Source organism: Octopus bimaculoides, chromosome 10 (assembly GCF_001194135.2).
Source record: "Octopus bimaculoides isolate UCB-OBI-ISO-001 chromosome 10, ASM119413v2, whole genome shotgun sequence".
NCBI classification, from domain to species: domain Eukaryota; kingdom Metazoa; phylum Mollusca; class Cephalopoda; order Octopoda; family Octopodidae; genus Octopus; species Octopus bimaculoides.
In genome coordinates this window covers 14,813,782-14,820,781 of record NC_068990.1, presented here as the reverse complement: position 1 = coordinate 14,820,781, position 7,000 = coordinate 14,813,782, and the positions used below count along the sequence as shown (strand labels likewise).

Genomic DNA, 7,000 nt, shown 5'->3' with positions numbered 1-7,000 from the left:
ATATATATATATATATATAAATATATATATATATATATAAATATATATATATATATATAAATATATATATATATATAAATATATAAATATATATATATATAAATAAATAAATATATATATACATGTATATGCGTGTGTGTGTATACATGTAAGTAGGTAGACAGAGAGATATATACACAAACAAATGGACATATATATCTATATATATATATATGCGCGCGTGAGTGTGCACGATCTATGGTAAATATCAAAGCATTAAGGGTACTCACGGTCCGTTCAGATTTGGCGTGTTGATGTTTATAGTAAAACAAGTGTTGTGACAAGCGTATGTGAATGATGAAGAAAGGAAGACTCCAAGCGATCACCAAGGTATACAAATAAAAGCAGCAGCTTGCTTCTCGCAAGATATATTCCCTCTTCTTCTGTTCCTATCCTCAACTATACAAACACCTTCCTCTCTCTTTCCCGCCCCCTCTCTTAGCATAATAAAATTTTAAAAAATACTTAAACTTTGACATTAAGCTCCTCCCAACGCTGACCAAATTGGTGGTCTGTGTTTGTCCACTGTACATGTACTTATTTTATGCGGTTCATTTACTAATGAAGCCACGGTAGCGTTACATTTTTTTTTTTCCTGACATAGTTACTTAATTATTTTCTTTACGAGTTAACGAGACAGTCTCCGCTTGCTCGCTCGACCTTCCAGGAAAAGCAGACACAGTTCTTTCAAATTGCAGTCGACCGTCTTAAACATGGAAAAGACACGGCCGTAATGTAATCCTATGCAGCATATCTGAGAAATAATTGCCTTATGTGTGACAAAAGAAGTTTCATCGCGTTCTACCTGAAGATGGATATATCTGCTAAAGCTTAGGGTGATAATTCTTCAGGATATCCATAATCTTATAAATATCATAAATGATCTCTTTTACTCTTTTACTTGTTTCAGTCATTTGACTGCGGCCATGCTGGAGCACCGCCTTTTAGTCGAGCAAATCGACCCCAGGACTTATTCTTTGGAAACCTAGTACTTATTCTATCGGTCTCTTTTGCCGAACCGCTAAGTTACGGGGACGTAAACACACCAGCATCGGTTGTCAAGCGATGTTGGGGGGACAAACACAGACACACAAACATATACACATACATACGTATATACATATACATATATACGACGGGCTTCTTTCAGTTTCCGTCTACCAAATCCACTCACAAGGCTTTGGTCAGCCCGAGGCTATAGTAGAAAACACTTGCCCAAGGTGCCACGCAGTGGGACTGAACCCGGAACCATGTTGTTAGTAAGCAAGCTATTTACCACACAGCCACTCCTGCGCCTGATCGTTAAAAGTATTTATTTATCTTTCGTATTTTACTTGCATCAGTCATTGGACTGCGGCCATGCTGGGGCAGCACTTTGAAAGGTTTAGTCGGACAAATCAATCCCAGTACTTTTTTTTTTAAAGTCTGATACTTATTGTACTCATTCCAAAACAAGGAGGGTAAAAACGAACAATGTTACACACACACACACACACACACACATATATAACAGCAATACAGAGAAGGCTTTTTAACTTCTACCTTATTCGAACTTGGCTTTGTTTTTTGTTTTTTATTTTTAAAGATTGAATTTCTCTTTGTATGACGAGAAAAGTTTTGGTGTGAAAATGACATTTTAAAACAAGCTTTGTGAACAGAGTGAACTAATTTATCTTACACTAATCAATTAAGAGGCTTGGCTGTGTGGTAAGAAGTTTGCTTCCCAACCACATTGTTCCGAGTTCAGTCCACAGTGTGGTGCCGTGGGCAAATGTCTTCTACTATAGTCCCGGCCGACCAAGGTCTTGTAAAGTAGATTTAGTAGACAGAAACTGAAAGAAGTTCGCCGTATATGTATATATATATGTATATATATATATATATATATATATATATTTGTGTTTGTGATTGTACCCCACTACCGCTTAAGTGGTGTTAGTATGTCCCTATGACATAGCGGTTGGGTAAAAAGAAATCAATAGAATAAATACTAGGTTTTTGAAAAAAGTAATCCAAGTAGTGGGGTCGATTTGTTTGACTAAAACTTTTTCAGGCGATGCCCTAGCATGGCTGTATTCTAATGACTGAAACAAGTATAAAATAAAGAAGAAAAAAACTGAACAATTAATAGCCATTTCACGTTGCTGTGCGATCACGTACGGAAAGTGGTGCACTTGTGCAGGCAATGTTGATTTAATGGAGTAAGTGAGCTAATTTACAACATAAACATTTGGTCACTATAAACAAATCGTCTGTGCAGGTTGTTCTGCAAAAAATTACAGAACATTCATCTGTCCTTTACGACAAGGAAGTTCGCGATTAATATATTTATTATCCAACATGTCTATCCATTAAACCTATGGTAGTGCGTGATTTCGGAGACTCCACTGCCATTTCTAACAGAATGAGTTCCTCTTCGGCAAGGTATCACATGTGCTGTTGTTATTAAGCCTCAAATTACCGACGAGCGAACAGAATTATGATCAAAGTCACTCTAACTGGAGATCTGTAATTTTTAACGAAAAAAGCAAAACTTGTCGATCGTTTCTTACCATCAGCTGGTTTATCTACAGGATCGTAAATGATTTCTGTATATACAAGTACATAGATGTATACCTAGCCTCTACATTGAATAAAATAGATGGACAGCAACATTTTCCTTTTATGGCAAAATATGTACCAAATTCAATAAAATTATGAAGTTACTCTGATTACTATGCATAAAATGGAAAATATTTCTTTTTTCTTTTCTTTTTTGTAGATTAGGTAAGCATAATTCGCCCCTACCTTTCAATCTCAATATTTAAGCCACGCATAATACTGCTGTAGTACACGTGCTGCATACAATCATACAACACCATTTCCTTTACGTGTTATAAAGGCAGAAGTAGATCTGCCTTCAACTCAGTTGTCTGTGTTTCGCTTATTTTTTGTGTTTTACTACATAAAGGTCACCAACTGCCTACCCTGAGTAATTACATACGGCACGTGTCTCATACATACATACATACATACATACATGCATGTCTAGATAAGCAACTAAATGTATGGGAATGCATACATACAACAAAACACAAATCTACACATATACATACAAATATACAAACACAAATATCTTGTTGTTGATGTTGAAATTCCAATGAAAGGGTCTTGGATCTAGGTTAGAAACCAGCTCTTTCTCTATTGGCAAGAAATCTTGAAATAAGACATACATACATTGATCGTTTAGACCAGGAGTTCTCAACCATTTTTTTATTTATAGACCCCCTTTGATTAATATTTTATTCTGGCGAACCCTTAAAACCCTTTCATGTTTAAAAACTAGTTTTATAGAAACTTCTTTCAAAGTTCCTATTTTGTTTTTCACACATTAACTTGTGTAGGTTGAACAATGTAAAATGCCAGAGAAAGAAACCTAAATGTTTCTTGCAATAAATACCAATACATACACCTAGAGCAAAATTTTTTCAGGGTCCCATAAAATACTATGTGGTTGCCCAATTTACTATTTTGTTGCATGAACCACCAAGAATCTAATATGGACCCTCAGGGGCCGTATAGACCCTGGTTGAGAACCACTGGTTTAGACAAACAGCTAGCTAGCTAGACAGACAAACAGACACGCAGGCAGGTAGGCAAGCATAGATGCGCAAGCGTGGCTAAGTGGTTAAGAAGTTTGCTTCCCGACTATATGGTTTTAGGGTTTAGTCCCACTACGTAGGCAGGTGTTTTCCACAGTAGTAGCCTCGAGCCAAACAAAGGGATCTTTTTTAAAACGGGGGCCACATTTTTCATTAACGAAACACTTTGAAACTTGGAACACTGGTAGAATGTGTCATATAAAACATCTTTTTCTCTTAGTCTTCTTAAAAAAAAAAGAAATCCCTAAGTTATTCCATGTTAAAGTTGTCGTATTTCTGTAATTTCAACCAATCACTGACGTCCATTCAGCCGATATACATTAAGTGCCGACTACATAAACAAACGATTCTGAAACAATTCTATCGGTGATAGGGTTAGGGTTAGGGTAAAACAGCAAATTTAAAAAGAAAAAAGCAAAACGAAGCTATGGAAATTAAATACGCTTTAAACCGCTTAATCAGCCAAAGGAGTAAATGTAAACAACTGAATACTTGTCAGTGATTGGTTGAAATTATCGAAATAAGACAATTTTTTACATGAAATAAATTCGAATACAAAAATATTTTTCTGTTCTATAACACAAAATAGATAAATATACGAAGTTTGAAAGTCTTTCCGTACCAAAAACACTACGTAAAACATTAATGAAAAATGTGGCCCCCGTTTTAAAATAGATCCAAACAAAGTCTTGCGAGTAGATTTGCTAGATGGAAACTGTAAGAAGACCGTCATATATAGGCATGTGTGTGAGAAAGAGAGATGACGAGCTGGCAGAATCGTTAGCGCGCCGGACAAAATGCTTAGTGGTATTCCGCCTGTCGTTACGTTCTGAGTTCAAATTCCGCCGAGGTCGACTTTACCTTTCATTCTTTCGGGGTCGATGTAATCGGCACATACCCTACCCCAAAATGGCTGTCCTTGTGGTAAAATTAGAAATTATTATTATCATCATCATCATTATTATTATTAGTCTGAGTTCAAATGTCGCCAAAGTCGACTTGGCCTTTCATCCTTTTGAAATAAGTCCCAGTTAAGCACTGGGTTCGATGTAATCAACTAGCCACTCCACCCCACGAAAAATTCCAGGCTTTTCCCCCATTGTAGATAAGGTTGTCATTGACTACTGACAGGTTCAAACGTGTTTTGAAATCGCTCTTCAAAGCGCTGGATTTTATCAAGTACAACTTCGTACCATATATTTTAAAATTTTGTTTTTATACAGGAGTGTCCAGAAAATATGGAATTCTTTCCATTGAGAATCTGGATGAAAAAAAAAAAAATCTAAATGATTTTTGTCATGCTTGTCGACATAAATTTACAAAAATGGCTACGGAAAACAGAAGTAACACCCTTACAATGATAAATGATAACTGCACGCAGAACGAAGAGAGAAGAGTGATCGAAAAATTATTATACAGCAAGAACCACACGTTTTATAAGGAAAAATTAATTAGATTTTTATAGTCATTGGCTCATAGTATCAGCAACTGTAGCTACCTCTTTACACATTTTGCATAACGAAAATATTAAATATATATTTTCATTGTACAACGCCTCTAAATATCTCTATGTTTTTACATAACTGTTTTCTCCATTCCTATACATCTTTCTTTGTAACGTTATATAAAAATTTAATTGCCATGAAACATCGTTTCTAGCTGGCTATACGACCCATTATCTGTGTCCTTATATTTTCGAATAGGGAATTCAGCATCCCCGCCCCAGCACAAAACAACATTTGTGGACTAGTTCCAGGGTTATTGCTCTTCATCAACACAGGGTAGCTACTTGGCTAGGTGGCGTTGCTGAATTCACGGTTCGAACATATAGATTTCAATGTGATACACAGCTGTTGACCTATAAATAAAAATAGTATTATTTCTAAATCTCTCAGAGAGAGACATACAGTAACATTTCTTTAAAGTAAAATTTAATTGCCAACATAATATGGCAGTCCTGTAAGGGACATTGTTACTGTTTATTAGCCCAAAGAAACATCATTTCTAGCCAACTAGAGACGATGTTTCTTGGTGCTAATAAACAGTAACAACGTCCCTTACAGGACAGCCATATTATGTTGGCAATTAGATTTTACTTTAAAGAAATGTTACTGTATGTCTCTGTCTGATAGATTTAGAAATAATCCTATTTCTAGTTATATATCATGATGTTGTTTTTTTAATACTGTATGTATGTGTGTATGTCTTGAATATGGCATTAAACTGCATCTAAGGGTGAGGTTCCAGTTCTTGAGTTTTAAAGTTGTGGGAAGCGTGGAGTCACTTCTTAAATATCGTTACTCCCAGGTCCGTTCTGACCCGGAATGGTAGTACATGTCAGGATCTTATCTATGGGTCAAATACATTTCCAAAGGACAGAGGGATCACCCGTTATTTTTGACAAAGCCGTGAGGAAGACAACTCTTCAAGGAGAAAGATACTCTGATATAAAACTTGAAATCAAAACAGTACCTGACATCTTGCAATGCTTGTCAACGGAACCTAATTTAGGGACCGAAGGAGTGGCAAAAGTGTTGTACAAGCATTTGTCACTTAAATCCTACGACGTACAGATGTCTCGCTGTCATTTCCTTTCTTGATCCGTTTTGTATTTTATAAAGTCTTATGGCGATAGATATCTGAACACATGCAAGGATGAAAGTAAACCAGCACCATCAGACTTGACGTGAGACAGCTACCATCTTACAAGATGAGGCAATCTGTGTGTGTGTGTGTGTGTGTGTACAAATCTATTGGTTCTTGAGGCTGATAGAGAAAGAAATTTAAGATAAAAAGAATAATTATTGTTAAATTATAGCGAAGCAAGGCACACTTCTCAACGCTCTCGTTTCTGGATTACATTTTATTATTTATTTGTCTATCTTTCCAAAATTGGGTGACTTTATCAGTGCCAGTTCGTAAGGTCTTTCTCAGAGAAAGGTGAGAATTGTTTGCGTGAGATATTTTGCCCAAATTAGGCGAAAAAGAAACATTGTTAGACACTTCTTTCTTTTTTAACGCCCCCCTCAGACATAAACCTTGACAGCTGCACAGAAAACACACACACACACACAAAATCGAGCAAAACTATGGCAAAACGAACAAAAACAATTATCATTCCTGTGAAATCTTTTTATAAACGAATGAAAGCTAGTTTGACGACATGCTTACCAATAACAACAACGGAAATAACAACTGCTGCCACCACAATAACGACGGCAACGACGCGCAGCTTTGCAAATGTTGCCGCCAATAAAGAAATTTCGAATATGAACAAGAGTCAATTTGAAGAAGCAAATTTGGATCTTGTTCAAAACGGG

At 36.2% G+C, this 7,000-nt stretch overlaps 1 protein-coding gene across 1 annotated transcript in view; it reads right to left on the bottom strand.

Annotated features, from left to right (window-relative positions):
- LOC106875015 (chitinase-3-like protein 1) overlaps window positions 1–2,610 on the bottom strand; it is a 30,582-nt gene extending 27,972 nt beyond the window's left edge. The window contains exon 1 of the mRNA XM_052971043.1: window positions 2,592–2,610. The gene's annotated coding sequence lies outside the window, so the exon portion shown is untranslated. The remainder of the gene's footprint in view (window positions 1–2,591) is intronic.
- Window positions 2,611–7,000: the final 4,390 nt, after the last annotated feature.